An 18,173-nucleotide genomic window follows, 5' to 3' on the forward strand; every position below is an offset into this window, starting at 1 on the left:
TACAAAAAAATATTTTGATTTTAGTATTACAATAGTTTGACTTTGTTGGGACCAGCAAATTGGTTAGGGTTTGTGTTCTGGCAGTCTTGCAGGCCTCCATGGAAACCTAGAAATCTGCTTAATATATTTCTTTGGACAGGTAATTATTTTTTCAGCAATACATAATTCTGCATTATGATACTAAAAAGGAAAAAAAAATAAAAATAAATACTTGTTATGCAAAGTGTGTTGGTATTAAAGAAGGACTAATATCTGGGCAACCTTCTTGAGCAAGGAGGCCAGACCAGATGATCTCTGGTCCCTTCCAATCTCACCCACTCTGTAATTCTAGGAAAAATCTTGACTGGTAGTTATTTCTGGTCTCATGAGGGGTTGGTTTTGTATATAATCATACATTGTTATTGAGATTTCAAGGTGGTTCTTGACTGTGAAAGTTCTATTTTGGATTCTGCATTATTGATCATATTCTAAAAATGTATAGCCTGTATGTATGCCATCTACAGAGGAAGACTTGAAAGTTGCTTTGTATTTTCTTCTCATCTTGCTAACCTTTATCAAGAATAATTGTAGTAATAAAGTTTTTCTGGAAGAAAATGTTTGTCTTGTTATCTCGGCAAATCAGAGAATAGATGGGAATTGCTTTCATAATCAGTTTTCGGGAAATGGAAAGAAGGAAAAGATGAAGAGTGGATCTTGCATCTGAGAAAGCTAGAAGGTGCTCTTAATGGTTGTTACTGTTCATAAAAACTGCAGATTTCATAGGTCTTAAGAAAGAAGGAAAGAACAGGGGAGTGGGAGGAGGAAAATCTGATGCCTAGTAGTTGATGTTCTGTTGTTCTTTTAATTCTCATTACTGCTTCCTTAAAATTCAGGGAAGGATGTGTCATACCATTTCTGCACACATAGCAAGTCTTTCTGTAACTAGAAAAGTTTCAGCAACAAGTACATTTGCTCTTGAAGTTTGTCTGCCTGTTTTTATTGAAGTCCAATAGGTTTCTGAAATCAGTTTGTTTATGCTTATTCATGGTTGTTTATTATTTAGGAGATTACTCCGCTCCAGGATAACCTAATAACAAGAGAATTCAAAGTTAATAGATTATAGGTTAATTCAGTTCTTTGAAAGAAAGTAAATTTTAAACATTTAACTCTTCACACTTTCTCAACTTTTTACCCTGTTAGTTAATATGACATCAGCACATACATATTTAGTACAAGTACATGCATGATATGTGTGCATAATCAATTAAGAATAAGTGTAGAGTTTTACACCTGAGGAGAAATAATACATCAGTTCAGTTAGGAAGGAGAGGACCTCTGCAGGGAAGGCTCTGGGTCTTCTGATGAATATCTGGTTGGCCATGAGCCAGCAGTGTGCCTATGTGTCTAAGAAGGCCAGTGGTATCTTGGGATGCATTAAAAAGAGCATGGTTAGCAGGTTAAGGGGGTTGTTCCCCTCTTTTCTGTCCTGGTGAGACCATATTTAGTCTACTGTGTCCAGTCTTTGGCTTGCCATTCAGGAAAGTTGAGTATCTCCTTAAAGTCCTTTGGAAGGCCACAAAGACGTTTAAGGGCCTGAAGCATCTCCTGTATGAGGAAAGACTGAGTAGCCTGGGTCTGTTCAGCCTGGGGAAAAGATGACTGAGAAGGGAATGTGCTGAATGTTTATCTAAAGGGAGATGGGAAGCAAGTAGATGAGGTCAGGTTCTTCTAAGTGGCGTGTAGCGATAGGACAAGGAGCAGTGGCCTAAAAGTTGAACATGGGAGCTTTCACACAAACATGCTGAAGAACTTTCTAATGGTAAGGATGACTGAGCACTGGAGCAGGTTGCCCATAGAGGCTGTGAAATCTCATTCTATGGATGTATTCATGATCCTCTGGGTGCCTACTAGTGTGACTTAAAACAGTGTTAAAACTTAAAATTAATCTGTCTGTGGCTCCTCCAGCAGCTCACACAATTGCAAACAATTTTTCACTGCAATTCCCAGTCAGACTTAATTAAGTTACAAAACAAACAAAAGCCTATCATCTTATTTTGTTTTTTAAATAGACTGACAGTATTGTTTTAGTTTATCACTTAAGCATTTATACTACTATGCAGACATCCTACACAAATCTAAGTTAGATAAATCAATCCTCCAAATAAAAAGTAGCTGAGATCTGATTAATCTGCTGATTAGTATCAGTTTAGTGCAATTTTTATCAGAATTGTGTGTTCATTATTTTGCCTTGTAATGACCCAGTTGATGGGTCTGTAATTATTCTTTTGAACGACTTCCTGAGTTGGAATAAATTAGAAGGCATTCTTACTTGGTATTCTTGCTACCTATTTTAGATCTTTCCCTGTGATAATCTTTATTTGATGCTTATGTGTAATTGTTGAAAACTTGCCATAGTGAATTCCCTGTTTTTTTGGTTTCATTAAATTATTTTTAATGAAATTAAATTGTGCTGGAATTGAATGAAATTTTGCAAAATGTAATAAAGCTAATAATAAATCTTATATATTAGCTAATCTGTTTTGTGTAAGGCAGAAGAAAACTGTTTTTTTTCTTTGCCTATTCAAAAAAAAAAAAAAAGCAAGTTTCACAGTGCTAATAAATAGTTCTGACACTATGTGTTTCATGGATATTTATATTTCAATAATATATCAGTTAGTATACTTGCTATGTATTATTTGATAATATACATGTGAATAGAATTGACCACATGCATCTTTTGAACAGGCAAAGAGATGATGAATTTCAGTTTATGATAGGACATAGGGCTAGAGAATGTGGATGAGAATGAAGAGCTTTGTTCTAGATCTGTCCTTCATTGTAGCTTCAAACAACTTGCATAGTAGAGAGTATACTAGAAAATGGAAAACATGGAGCATGCACTGTTAAGGAAATGGACAAAATTTGGAGAATAAAATGTTGTTATAGTATGTTATCACTGTTGAAATCGTTTAATTTGGGTAGTGGATGTGGAGTTAACAGTATAGCATTTGCTTTAAAACTGATACTGTCAGCAAGTACACTGAAAACATGGAGACTGTACTGGAAAGACTTGCAATTCAGGTATTTCAAGAGGGATGCTGACCAATGTTTAATGTACAGAACTGCACAAGATGCACTTAATTATCTTCTAATTATTTAAGGGTTGAAACTTTTCTTTTAAATTGATATCTGTCAACAGAATCAAATTCAACATTGTTTATGATAGAATGTTTCCAATTTGTACATGGCTGGTTGCCAGCAAAATGTTAGTGTTTTTTTTATCTGAAGGATAGTATATTAACTGAAAATCCACAGGAAAGATAAAGGGTCACTTAGAGCAGAAATGAATATATACCGAACTTCATATTTGTTTAGAGGATTTTCATTGTAAAGATAGAAGAACTCTATCTATAACAACAAGAAAAAATGTTTTGTCTGTCACTAGTTCAGGCAATTATATATATATATATATATATATATATATATATATATATATAGTATATATATTTATATATATATATATAATATTTTATATATATATATATATATATTTATATATACTAGTTGACGAATGATTTTATATATATATAAATATTACATATAAATAATATAACTTGTGACTTCTTTTTGTGCAGTTTTAAAGTAAATATCACTTCCTATGTTACACCTGTATCTTCTGGTTATTTTAGAGGGAATAAAAATGTGGAGTGTAGCTCTTGGGGAAAATGGAACCCTTTAGAGAGGAAAAATGATACATGAAGATTAATCATGGATTTTACTTTAGCTTGGGGCACTATAGGAGAGGTTGTGTATTTCACATGTTCTTTTAAAGCCCAGAAAATTGATCTTCAATAATAATAGAGAGAATACTATCAATAACATGTGTCATAGTCCTTAATACATTAACTGTTTTCTAAGAAGATTAACCACTGGCAAAAAGTTAATACTTGGTATTTTCAGAGACCTAGACAGGCTTAGGCAGAGGGCTCTAGAGAGCCTCATGAGGTTCAACAAATCCAAGGGCAAGATTTTACATGGGTAAATGGCAATTTCTGCAATCAGTATGAGATTGGGGATGTATGGATAGACCACAACCCTACCTAAAAACCTGGGGCTAATGGTGGATGGCAAGCTGGACATGAATCAGCAGTGTGCCCTCGCATTCCAGAAAGCCAACCGTATCCTGGGCTGTATTAAAAAAGGGGCTAGCAGGTTGAGGGAGGTGATGCTTCCTTTTCTGCTCTGCACTGATGAGGCCTCGCCTGAAGTACTGTGTCCACATGTGAAGTCCTCAGTGCACAAGACACAAACTCCAACTCAGAAGATTCTGTGGTTCTAAATGATTTTGGTGGTTAAAAAGTAGAAATGATCCCAAGAGTTCCAAGGAATGCTTGCTTTCTCTGTCACTTACTGCAGCGCTTAAGGGAACAATTAAAAGTAATGTTCTCGAAGAAAAACAAACAAAAACCAAACAAACAAACAAAAAAAAAAACACCTGAAAAATCAAGTCATTGCTCATGTAGTGTGTCCATGCTGCATGAAGAACAGACATGAGGGCTTCACATTGCATGATCTGATGTACAAATATCTCTGTGTGTTGTACCAGACTTTCTGCTATCTCTAGATTGTTTATTGGTTTCTTTCAAAGCTGTGTTTTGGGAGGAGGAGGCGTGATGATTTATCTGACTGACAGCTGGTGCTTCTTGACTTTTTTTTTGTGTGTTGCTGATTGTTCTGCAGTTGTGACAGATTGTCATGTTTACAGACTGTCACCAGTAGGAAGGTACACCTACTCAATGTGATGTCTCAAATCATAATAGTTTCTGCTTCCCTTTTTGAGATCCTTTTCAGTATTAGGGTTGTTTGTTGTTTTGCTTTTGATCTGCTTTCTAGTTCTTATGCTTAAATAGCGGTTAAAAACTTGTTACTTGTTTTTTTCTTTTTTTCTGCCTATTTCCAAAGTGTTTTTTATTGCTGTAATGACCTGTGTGTGAATGGTGTGGAACTACTAATAACTGGCATTTGAGAGAGGCATTTGGACAGTGCCCTCAATAGTATGATCTCTCCTGCTTAGCCCTGTGGAGGTCAGGCAGTTGGACTTGCTTATCTTTGAAAATCCCTTCCAACTGATCTATTTCACTGTTCTAAACATCTCTCATAATTGTATAAAGAGACATTTCAGTTGGTCATTTCATCAGTTTAAGGTGGGATATATCAATTTTAACTTGCATACAAGTTGGATACAACTGAAATTGCTCCAGTAAATGCAATTTTTCTTTAGTCCAGTGTTACCTTCTGTATGCAGTGGTTTCTAGCAAACCAAATGACAGTAGAAAGTGATGTAAATACAGATGATATTGTGAAAGATGTATAAACATCTAAAACTTGTTTCACATTCATTATCATTTTTAATACATATCTTCTGTGCTGTCTTAAAAATATGCTTGTAACATTTTCTTAATGTCTTTTTATTTATACTTTCCATGTAAAATTAAGACTATGTAGCTTAGCTAGGATTTTTCAATAATCTGCACCTGTAACATTTTGGAAGCCAGCTGGATGTGTAGAACTATATTTGCTGCTTTTCTTTTAACTATCTTCCAAAATAAATATAAATAAAGCCAAATAAGCCTTTTCTAACTATTAGTTATGTATATGCATATCTATATATAAATTTAATAATAAATGTATTTAAATTGAACAGGCATATACATGATACATGCACAAACTACATTCCTTCATCCTTCAAATAAAACCTTTTGTATCAAAGATAAAATACAAGACTGTTCTTATTGGTTTTTGTTATGGAAATCTTTGCAACTGTGCATAACTCAGGCATTATGTGGTTTGATTTAAAAAAATACACTTTTAATATTTTCATTTTTTCATCAGAAGTTATTTCACTATTGTACAAAACTTTTGATAACTGATTATATTTTAAATGAATCATAGAATTGTAGTCAAAAACTGGCTTGTGTTGGAAGGGATCATAAAAATCATCTTGTTCCAACCCCTTGTTGTGGGCAGTATTTCCGCTTCCTAGATCATGTTGCTCAAAGGCTGATGGGACATACACAACTTCTCTGCAAAGCCTGGCTTGCTGTTTACTATCCTTGGAGTAAATTTCCTCTTAACATCTAATCTAAATCTCCCTTTGTCTACTACAACCCCACAGATCATTTTCCACAAGGCTGCTGTCAGGAAATTTCTCTCCCAGTCTTTACATGTGTGGATTGCCCCAACCCAAAGGCAGCACTTTGCCCTTGTTAACCTCATTAAGTTCACATGGGCCCACTACTTAAAGGTGTCAAGATTCCTTCAGGTGGTATCCCTTTTTTCTGTTATATCAACTGGTGCCATTGTCAGACTTGCTGTGTGTGCAGTTATCTGGCTGGATGTGCTTCTGTCAAAGATGTCAAAGAGCACTGGTCCTGGGATGGATCAATGAGATGCTCAACTTATCACCCATCCCCCCTGTGCATTTCCTGGATAGAACATGTTGAGACTGTTAGATTTCTCAAGTGAAATATATTTTCGTAGTCAGTAATAAGGACTGACTCAGTCTTGAATTGATGCCTACTACCCATCCTTTTTCTCCTTTTTCTAGAAATATAATCATCTAATGCAGTACAAGCCAGGTTGTTCAGTTCCATTATGAAACAACAACAACAACAAACATTTTGTGCTTGTGCTTACAGAGAAGTTATAAAAGGTGAATGGTAGCATACATCCCACCGTGTGTATCCTGCTATGCTAGTGTCTACTGTTTTTATAGAAGTGTATATTTTTAAAATAAGTTAAACATCACATTTAATATTTTTACAATCAGATTTTTTCAAAACTTGGTATCAGTATTTTTTTGCTGTTAATAATCCAGGTTTGCAGGTCTGATTAATCATCTAATGTACTTGTAGATACTTTCAGGGTTTACATTTACTATTTCAGGTACATATAACTACTTTTAATAGCAAAATGTGTTATATAATGTGCTATATGCAAGTGGTTTACAGTAGTAACAGCAGTGCATTTCACCAACCTCTCTGTGACCAGTATAGTAGCATGAAATTAATTCTAGTGAGAAAAGCTTTTTTCAAGTCTGTGAAACCAGCAGCCAACAGTTGCTTCCTCTGCCTTTAACAATCCTACTACAGAAAAATGGAGAAAAAACTGGAATTGAATTCTTTGTATAATTCCCTGTAATTCCTGGTTTCTATTATGTACCTGGTTTCTATTGTGTGCCCTGGTGGCGCAAGTGGTAGGAATGCCGCGTTGCAACACCGGAGGCCCTGCGTTCGAATCCCCCCTGTGGCGCAAGTGGTAGAAGTGCCGCTCTGCTACACAGAGGCTCGAATCCCGGGGGGTTGGACTCAATGATCTCTAAGGTCCTTTCCAACCCGCACGAGACTATGATACTATGATGTGTTTTCCAGCTTGGCAGCTCTATTTGAACTTGCTTATCTGTCATTGCTCTTGGAAGATTTTTTCACTGTTTAATAGCAGTGTCCAGACAATTGTTTGGTACCTATATCTAGTTGAACGTAAAGCTGAGACTTCACTCCAGAACAGTGCATGTACTGAATCCATTTAAGTCTTTAATGGGATAACTATTAATTCTATAGATACTAGAGCATCAAGTAGAAAGGATATTAGATTTACTTTGGAACTGAGGGAAGCTAATTCTCTACTCTGAGTCTCTAATTTGTAAGTGTTATAGCAGCATCTGTAACATTGCTGCTTATTAGGCTTGCAGTACTTGTGGGAGCAGATGAACTCTTGTATTACTTGCAAATTCTTGAGATTTCTGAGCATGTTTGTTGCTTTAAATATCCTTCAATTCTTGTAGCTTGAACAAGACTGTCCTCTCACAGAGCTTCTAGTGTTAATATTAGATAAAGACAAAGGTCACTAAGAAGCAATGACAGCTATGACCAGTGCTGAAAAATTGCAAGTGAAATACAGAAGTATTCAGTTGTCATTGTGCAAATGGATTTATGGAGAAATGTGTGCAGGAAATGCTGTATCTAACAAGTATGTCTAAGAATCTTCGCTTTCAGAGTGGTGACAAATAGCTACTCTGTAGTAATGTTGGTTAAAACAACATGTAACAGTTACTTTTTCTAACAGTAGTAATAATTCTTACATACTTAGAATCCCACATAGCAGTGTTAGGAATCTCAAGTTTTAGTAATGCTTTTATGGTATTAAATTTGGAAGTAGTGATGTACTTGTTAGCTGAAAAAAGGTGGCAAAAAGTGTAATAGATTTTATTAGTTGTGCACATAGTGGAATGCAGTTTGAAGACTTCAACTTTTTCGAAGTGGTGCTTTCTGTATGCTTAAATTGTTTTGGACCTCAGTAAAGAGGATAATCAAATTATTTCTTTTATTGTGAATTTACAATAGTACAGTGTTATTGTATGTCTATATATGGTCTTTTTAGATATTGATACTGCTCAGGAAGAGGGGATGAACATAATGCATCTGCCATGGAAGGGGTAGTGTTATGTGAAATTAATTTCTCCTGTCTTTTAAGCAATTCTGAATTTGTTAGTCTTTTTCATTTCCTTTTGTTTTTTAGGAGTGCCTCTGTATTTGTGTCCTCTGGGATTCTAACATACAATTTCTGTTACTGTTTATGGTAACTCACCACATAAATTCTTGTTTATGAGAATGTGAATGTATTTGATTATCTTAGCTTTATTTCATTTATGGAACTTCTTAAGGAAATAAAGAAAAATTGAGTGCTAGTAATTTAGGAAATGAGCAGAAGCATCCAGAAAATGTAAAATACAACAAATCTATTTAAGATATTGTAATGAAAATAGAGATTTGCTGACTTGCTTTTTCCCTAAATGATATGATAACCTGAAACTGCTGCCATTGAGACCTTTTTTTATAATTACTCAGAAGCAGCATTTTGTAAGAACAAGGCTGTTCATGTGATCTTAATATTGTCCACTAGGCTGTGTTGACAAAGATTTGTTTATAAGCTGTTCTGTATAGTTTTCCAGAGGGAAGAAATTTTTCTGAATCTTTCTGCATTTGTTAATGATTATATGCTTCTGCTATTTTATTTTATTTATTTTATTTTTTTTTCCCCAGCTCAAGTACAAAGATTCTTAAGAGATGTCCTAATAAGCAACAATGTTGTCAACTTCATCTTGTGTATAATGTATTTTTTCTAATGTTATTGTTTTGGAGAAGCAGGTTAAGATTAAGTTTATTTACATTGTTAAATGTGAAGAATGGCTTATTTTTGCAACTGATTTGAAAGCGTGCTTGTTCATTTTCAAAGAACAGATATCATCTCTGGATTGTTCACAAGTCATATAAAATTACCCAAGACAGAATTTATTTCCCTATTGGTTCTATTAATAATAGAAATGTAGCTACTAAAACTTTGTAATGCTTAGACTTCTATGAACAAATAATAAAATCCAAAGTAATTCAAAGCTCTTAGAAGCTGGCTTATGAAGCTTAGTAATTTATTGGCATCAAAAGTGGGAAAATCATAGAGTTGTTGTACTACTGTTTCTGTGCTTCAGTTTTCTGAGCATCAAGTTGGCTTAAATTGGTCACTAATGAGAGGACTCAACAGAGTTTTTTGTTTAAAAAAAAAATAAAATTGTTTTTACTTTTTTCCAGTCTGAAACTATCTAAATTTCATATAAAATGTGTTAAATAAGAGTAGAATAAAACTTCAGGAATTAAGTTCTAAGAAAAGCACGTGTGGGCTGGTGAAATATCAGCCTAGGATATGCTGTCATTATATTAGCTTTTGCATGTTTACATTCTAATGATAGATCTAAACGATGAAAAATTTTTCAATTAGAAAATTGATTTGAGACAAAAAGGGTTATTGGCGGTCTGAAAATGTCTCGTAGAAGTGGTTATGAAATGTGCAGCAGTGGTACAGGGAAGCCATGCAAGGAGTCTCTGGTGGTGCAGTGGTAGAAGTGCCGCTTGCAACACTGGAGGCCCAGGTTCGAATCCCCCCTGTGGCGCAAGTGGTAGAAGTGCCGCTCTGCTACACAGGAGGCTCGAATCCCGGGGGTTGGACTCGATGATCTCTAAGGTCCCTTCCAACCCGCATGAGACTGTGAGTCAAATCTTATTTAAAGTTGAGAAATAAAAGCAGAAAGCTTTCATCTGCAGTTGTTTTTCTTTATAGTGTCTGGTATGATTCCATATTTTGACTTTAGGAGAAAAGCAGTGTTGACAACACACCAATGTTCTGGTAGTTGCTGAGCAATGCTATACAGAGCCAAGGACATCTCAGTTTCTCATACTGCCCTGCCAGCAAGGTTCAGCAAAAGGAGGTGGGAGGGGACAGAGCTGGGACAGTTGACCTAAACTTCCCAAAGGGATATTTGATACATATGACATCATTTGAAAAAGCTATAGAACTACTTGGGGACTGGCTGGAATCAGTCAGTGAGCATCAAGCAGTTGTTTTGTGCATCATTTTGTGTGTGTGTGTGTATAAATAATAAAAAATTATTATCATTACTGTTATTTCTCTCTATGGAGGTATTCAAGACCCTTATGGATGCCTGTCTGTGCAACCTATTGTGGAGTATGTGCTTTAGTTGAGGAGTTAGACTTGATCTCTCGAGGTCCCTTCCAACTACTACAAATCTGTGGTTCTGCAATTCTGTTATTTCTTTACCAAAGAAAATGCTGAGTTCAACATAGCATATACTTTTCATACAGAGGAAAATGCTTATCTAACTTGCATACATCAGAAGTCATTTCCACACATGTGGAACAAATCCTAAGACTGATTACACTATTTATGGATGTAAAATGTAAGCACTGTGGTTACTTGCAGCAGTATTTGCAGTAGATGGCAGAGAAGGCCTTGACAATGCCTTCTAACAGGATACAAACGCTATGGAGCAGTAGCAGAAAACAAAGAAGAAAAACTGGCTAACTGCTTCCTACAATCAGTTCAAGAGGAGTGCAGTCTGTATTCAGAGAAATGCTGCTCCTTTGACTGCCAACCCTTAAATGTGAGTGAGAGGTGGATTCAGGATCCACCCCTTCTGGTCTCTCAGTGCATTGTTTGCACCTGAGCTCTCTGGGTTGAACGTGCCTTCTCATGTGCTGCTCAACCACTGTTTCAGGCCATGACCTGGCCATTATGCCGCAGGGTAAAACTAGTCAATGCATTTTACCACAAGCCTTTTCATTGTGAGACTTACTCTAATAGATGTGGTGAGTCAGATGAAAATTTCTACTGAACAGGCCTCCTCATTGCTTGTGAAACCCCAGACCAAAGTATGTAAGACTTCATTGTACTTAATTATAGCTTCTTTCTACAAAAGCAGATATAATTACAACTCTTCCACGGTTGGCGCACATATAATATGGAAAGAAATGTTGACTGTGTATTAGTCCTAATAATTTCTGAACTTGTACAAGCTCTCTAGGATTTGGCACCAAGGAATGGCTCCACAAGTATGCCATTTAGAATACCTGCTCAAGGAATTTCATCTTATTTGTGCTTAGTTTCAGACAAAGCCAAATCAATGACTTGAACAGTTTATCCTAACTTTTGCAGTGCTATCATATAAGTTTCCTGTCTGCACTTCCATTTGTCACAATACCAATCCTGCTACACTTGGTTTGTGTGCATTGCCTTATGCGTAGGTGGAAGGAGCGAGCCAGTTTGTACAGATGAGGGGGTGCTGACAATCTGCTATGTCTGCTGGAGGCTTCTACTCCTCCCCATTGGTACTAAAAAGACATCCACAGGCACAAAAGCACTAGCTGAGGCTTAGGTATTGATGTAATGAGTCCCACATAGGCTGGCCTACTATTGAGCAAGAGGTGATTAGAAAAAAAAATCCATTTAAAGTACCTGAGAGATTTTTTTTGTTCTAACAATATTATTATCAAGAAAGGATTTGGTTGTGGTTGTTGTTGCTGTTCTAATATTATCATTAAGAATAAAGCCAATCTGAGGAAACAGCTCAAACATGCTCAGAGCTGCGGTGAAGCTCGAAGTAGTTGTACTTCTGAGAAGACCTTGAAAGGAATACCTGTGTGATACTACATTTGCTCAAGTAACTCCTGCCTACCTCTGGCATCTCTATGGAAGCTGCCTTCAGCCTACTCAAAGCTCAGCGAGATGTGTGAGACATTGAGCTGCACTTCAGGTATCCCAATGGAGAAGGTGTGCTTGGAGGCGGTGGTCGACTTGATCTTGCAGGAGCTGTGGGAGAGCAGCACCTTTGGGCAGCAGTTGTGACAGAGGCAGACACCTCCAAGCTGCTCTGACCTGCTTCTAGAACCAGCAGGCCATTTTCTTGATGTGCAGATAGCCGTTGCACCAGGTGAGTAGTAGGCTGGCATCCTGTTTTTCTCTCATCTCCTCCTGAGTGTGGTAGAAAAAGCAGAGGGTGTCCCCCAGTAGCTTCTCCCTTGCACAGATGCACTTCAGATCAACGTGCAGGCAGGACTTCCTTGCTGGTAGCTCCTTGGCATCACCCAGCTACAATTGGAAGCTGTGCCTGGGGGATGGACTCAGGGGCATGAGCAGATGGTAAAGGACATTTTCTTCACAGGCACTCCATCCTTCATATTCACGGGCCACCCCAATGGCAATCTGTAGGCGTGGCCTGAAGGTGTGGCAGGAGAGTCCTTGGCAGGCCCAAAGATCATCCACCAGCTCCTCCACCACCTGGCGCTTGTCTACTATGTGCAGTGCCAGCCACTGGATGCCATCAGCCCAAACTCTGTCCAAGCTGCACATCTGCCTTCCACTACCTCACTGTCCTTGTCCTTGCCTGGGGTGTTCTCCTGCTTGTTACTGCTGTCTGGATTACACCTCCTCTTCCCAAGGAACTACCAAAGCAGAACAAAATGTCAGCAGGAGCCCAGTAACAACCCAAAGCTGCCACTGCTGCAAGGCAGCAAAGAGCAAAGCTCCCTTGGCTACCCGGCTCTGATCCCAGCTCCCCTGCTCCACACTGTGCAATGGCTGTGCCAAGTCTGGATTCTGCTGCTGTGCACTCTGCTGCACACACTCCTGCAAATCCACACCCACACTGTTAAATCTCACATGATGATTCCCAGCAAAGCCAGGGCGACAAAGATAACCTGAGCCATGCCCCTTAAGAGGTATGTGCTGCACTCACTAAAGGCCTACAGCACAGCCCTGCTGTGCTACCTGTTCTATGATCTCCTGACACACCCCTCTTTGTGGCTTGCTCTGCTGATGTCAGAATCACCACTGCCACGTCACTGTGATTCTCGTCTCCTCTCTGTAGCAATCCGCCGTTTCTTGTCTTTCTGCTAGCTTTCTGCTTCTCTTCCCTTTTGACTGTCCAAATTAGAGAGTATCCATTTTGCTTTGTCAGGAATGGAGTCTGAGGAGGGGAGAAGAGACGGTCCAGTAATCCAATTTAATTTCTTAAGGGTAAGTTTTAAAGAAGTTAAATGTTGAAATATTCTAATCATGCAGACACTTAATGGCATGGACACTGAAAAGATATGAAGCTGTGTATGCTAGTTACATGTGTATTTTTAGTTTGGCACATTTAGGAATTTAATTTTCATTTTTATGGCATACTTTCTAGCTTTTTACTTTACAATTTTTGTTCTAACATAGTTCTTTACTGTTACTGGTTATTTCCGGTATGTGGTGGCATAGCCAGGTGCACAGTACTGTTGTTGTATGATATGTGGCACTGGGAAATTACAGTAGATGAGAGAGCTCTCTGCCTCTCTGAATGTTACATACTAAATATCTCTTTTAACCTTATTTGTTGCCAAGTACCTTGTGGTTACCTGTCCAAGTGTGTCATATGGATATGTACTGAGCAAATGGGTACAGTAATATGTGTAACAGACATTTGGTTAATTGTGAGAAGAATAGAATAGAACAGTTATGTTTGGATGGAAGCAGTGGTGATACTCTTTAAGATCTGTTGCTGTTGTCATCTTGTGTCAGGAAAAGTAGCAGAAGCTTCTGTCACAAACTGTGCTGAAAGCATAACTTGCATAATGAATCCCTATGACTTTCTTTTCCTATAATTTCCCTTTACATACTTCATTTTTATTGTTGGAAGAATATATAAAAAAAGAAGAATATTTAGCTTATTGTAGAAGGCTTTATTTTTGACTATGAAATCTACAGTTTTGGGGAAAATACTGGGACTCTGGAACCTGATAGTCAATCCATGGTTCTGAAATTTTTTGGTTACCTCGTATGCCAATAGGACTTTTAATGTATGATCTCAGCAGTTGACAATGACATTGAGTTTCTCAGTTATTCTGAGACTAAGATAATCTGTTTGTATTTAAGTGTTTTCATGTATATTGACAGCCATTATGCAGTGCTGGTTTTGTGGACTTTGATTGTTGGCTTACTTTGTTATGGAGAGGCTTATGCTATTGATTTATGCAGGCTCAAAGCCTGAAAACTCATGAGCATAGATGAGTTAAGCTTCAGTATCCAACACTGTATGTCTGTTTTCATCCAAAAGATTTCTAATCTTCCCCAAAATTTATATGTTTAGAGGCCTTTGACATGGTCTTCTACAACATTCTCGTGGAGAAGCTGGCTGCCCATGGTTTGGATGGGCGTATGCTTCTCTGGGGGAAACACTGGCTAGATGGCTGGACCCAAAGTGTTGTGGTTAATGGAGTTAAATCCAGTTGGCGGTTGGTCACAAGTGGTGTCCCTCAGGGCTCAGTACTGGGGCTTCTTCTATTTAGCATCTTTATTAACAGTCTTGATGAAGAGATTGAGTGCACCCTTAGTAAGTTTGCAGACAATGTCAAGTTGGGAGGGGGTGTTGATCTTCTTGAGGGGAGAAATGCACTACAGAGGGACCTGGATAGACTGGATCGTTTGGCCAAGGTTAACTGTATGAGTCTCAATAGGGCCAAGTGTTGGGTCCTGCATTTTGGTCATAACAACCCCAGGCAACCCTACAGTCTTGGGGAGGAGTGGCTGGAAAGCTGCTTGATGGAAGGGACCTGGGTGAACTGATGGACAGTCAGTCAAATATGAGCCAGCAGTGTGCCCAGGTGGCCAAGAAGGCCAACGGCATCCTGGTTTGTATGAGGAATGGTGTGGTGAGCAGGACTAGGGAAGTCATCCTGTCTCTGTACTCAGCATTGGTGAGGCAACATCTTGAGTACTGTGTTCAGTTTTGGGCACCTCAGTACAAAAAGGACATAGAGGTACTGGAACATGTCCAGAGATGGGCAACAAGGCTTGTGAAGGGCTTGGAGAATATGCCCTATGAGGAGAGACTGAAGGAAATGGGGCTGGAGAAAAGGAGGCTGTGGGGAGACCTTACTGCTCTCTTCCAATACCTGAAAGGTGCTTACAGTGAGAGCTGGGCAGGTCTCTTTTCACTGGTGGCAGGTGACAGTATGAGGGGGAATGGCTTTAAGTTGAACCAGGGGAGGTTTAGGTTGGATATTAGGAAAATCTTTACAGAAAGGGTTGTTAGGCACTGGAATGGGTTTCTTAGGGAGGTGGTTGAGTCACCATTTGGATGTGGTGCTCAGGGACATGATTTAGCAGAGGGTTATTAGAGTACTATGGTTTGGCTGAGGTTGGACTCAGTGATCTTCAGGATCATTGGAAAAGACCAACCTGAGTGATTCTGTGATTCTAAGTATGTTACTTTATTCCTTCATTTTCCATTTTCAATAGTAATGCAAAGGCTTTGTGTTGCTGCCAGGGAAATAAAACACTTTACTTTTTTGAACTTATAGTTTGAACTTTTCCAAGCTCATCTTGTTTACCTCATAATCTTATTAATGCATGACCTCTAGCTACTGGGTTAAAACAATGATCAGAACTGAGTAGATTTGGGATAGTATTAGTTGTGAAATACATTGAACTTTCTGCAGATTTCATTGTATTTTCTGTGAAGTATACTATTCAAAGAACAAACTTAGTTTGCACATTGATTCGAATTCAGCAACTGAGATTGTGCTCATCTGGGCTCAGTAACAGTACTGTGATCTCAGTCTCACATGTTGTTACACTTTGCTCTGCTTACTCAACTTGAAGTGATTTTTAAATCATGTGTGCTAGTTAATTCATAAGCATCTAGTAATTTTTTCTTAGAAGCTTTGTCATGATATTTTGTTACAGCCTTTTGAAAACTAAAGATGTTTTGACTTTGATGTAGCCATCCATTACATCTGCCATGATTTTCTTGAAACAACAGTCAAAACTTCACTTACTGTCCCAATTTCCACTTAGTCTGAGTAACCTGTGTCCTTGTTCAGAGATAGCAATTACTATGAAGTTTACCTCTGATGACAAGGAATGCCTCGCTCTCTTTGGCTGTCGATAATCTTAGCCTCTGGTGAATCAAGTCTATAATTCCTATTCTAAGTCTTATAGATGAGTGCTTCTGAGCTTGCAACATCTTTTAAGCAGATAAATCCAATATGAAGGCTTTCCTAGTGCTTAACAATAAAATGATGAGACATTGCCAATTCACCACTCCTGTTGCTCTGTAATGACAGTCAGTGACTATAGTTGACATATTTATCTAGTGTAAGAAACTGAAGATCTCTGAGAATGCCACAATGAAAACTTGGCGGTTGTATTAGCTTGTCCATGTTGCTTTTTTCAAGAAGCAGCTGACTTTGCCGTGTCCTTGCACTTGCTATTGATTTCTCAAATAAATAAATAAGGCCTGATGGTAATCAGTGAGCTGTTAAAGAGCACGTTTTGCCAAGCACTCACTGCAATTGACTTTTCTGTACCTAATCTTGTCTCTATTTTCTCAATGGGAAATACTATTCTAAAACAGGCACAGTATGGACAAACTTTGCATCTCTGGTGGTTCAAAGGTCTTAAGTACTTTTTAAAACACACCTATCAAGGTAGCAGGATTCAGCCTGACATGTCTTTACTTTGCTGAAGTTGATTTTTGCTCATTTGTGTAATGTAAGCACTTTATTTTTGGAGATGATGATATGTATAAAAAACTGGCAATGTGATTTTTTATTTTTTTAGTGTATATATATATATATTGTTTACTTCTCCTCAGGTGAATTCCTGAGATTTACTCTGTCTAGCAAGTAACAATAGATGCTAAGGAAGTGTCTGGTTTTCTTGATGTGGAAAACATTTAGCATTTTCTCATATTACTGCAGTACTTTTTTTTTTTTTTTTTTTTTTTTTTTTCCTTTTTTTTTCTTCTATGACGATTAGCTAAAATAATTTTCTAGAAAAGTTTGTTATTTGGTGAACTTTTTGATTACTGATGTACTAAGTACCTTGACATAATTATTTATCCTAAGAGATGCATATTCTGAAATCCCCCTGTAGCCAAAGGAAGTGGATAAATTTCATATTCTAGTTTTTGGGCCTATTCCAGACTTTTTTCTACACTTGTAAGCCTGTTTTTTAATAAGAAACATTATGAGTTTCTGGAATGCTGAAGAATATCACAGAATGCTCTGACGGTGATATCATCATCACTTAAAGAGTACTATTATCCTTACAGAAAGTGGTCATATTTGTTTGAATGTACGTAGAACTTCATACTACTGCAGGCTTGATCAGTGGGAGAGTCATTAACCATGCGTGGTGTCTTTGCTTTGTTGCCTGGTTTTGCAGCATTGATTTAGAACTGGTTTCTTTGTTTGACCCTGGTAAGTATGGGAAAATTTAGTAATTATGCTTCATAGCTGAGACAGTTGAGTTAAAGGCAATCAGTTATTCTAAAATATCCTCCATGACCTCCTCAAATCTGCTTGTCATCAACCATCATAATTTGAAACGAAAGCATCTGGCATGATCACCTGTAACATAAATAATCAAAGTCAATTGACCAAGCCCTTCAGCAGTACCTCTCAGAGGTAGCATAGACCCCTCTCAGGGTCTATAGATGTCTGTAGTCATTCTCAACAAAAATCTTGATTTCAGTTATTTATATACTCCTATTTCACCTTTTAAAGCCTGTTACCTACCTGTGTCTGCTGATCTGGTTTGACAGTTCAGCTAGAAAGAGGTGAAATCTGTCAGTGCATTCAGACTGTGCGTAAATATTTTGTCAATAGTTATACATTGAAGTTTTGATGCTTGTGTGAAATGACTGTTATCATAAAATGCTTTATTTTATTATTTTATTATTTTATTTTATTTTATTTTATTTTATTTTATTTTATTTTATTTTATTTTATTTTATTTTATTTTATTTTATTTTA

At 37.5% G+C, this 18,173-nt stretch overlaps 1 protein-coding gene and 1 pseudogene across 2 annotated transcripts in view; one reads left to right on the forward strand and one right to left on the reverse strand.

The window, feature by feature from the left end:
* NCAM2 (neural cell adhesion molecule 2) overlaps positions 1-18,173 on the forward strand; it is a 240,044-nt gene that overhangs the window by 34,964 nt on the left and 186,907 nt on the right. The gene's annotated exons all lie outside the window — the stretch shown is intronic.
* LOC146762582 (uncharacterized) lies at positions 12,082-16,381 on the reverse strand (annotated as a pseudogene).

The sequence above is a fragment of the Coturnix japonica genome, chromosome 1, assembly GCF_054131305.1.
Source record: "Coturnix japonica strain WE chromosome 1, WE-NBRP24, whole genome shotgun sequence".
Classification (NCBI taxonomy): domain Eukaryota; kingdom Metazoa; phylum Chordata; class Aves; order Galliformes; family Phasianidae; genus Coturnix; species Coturnix japonica.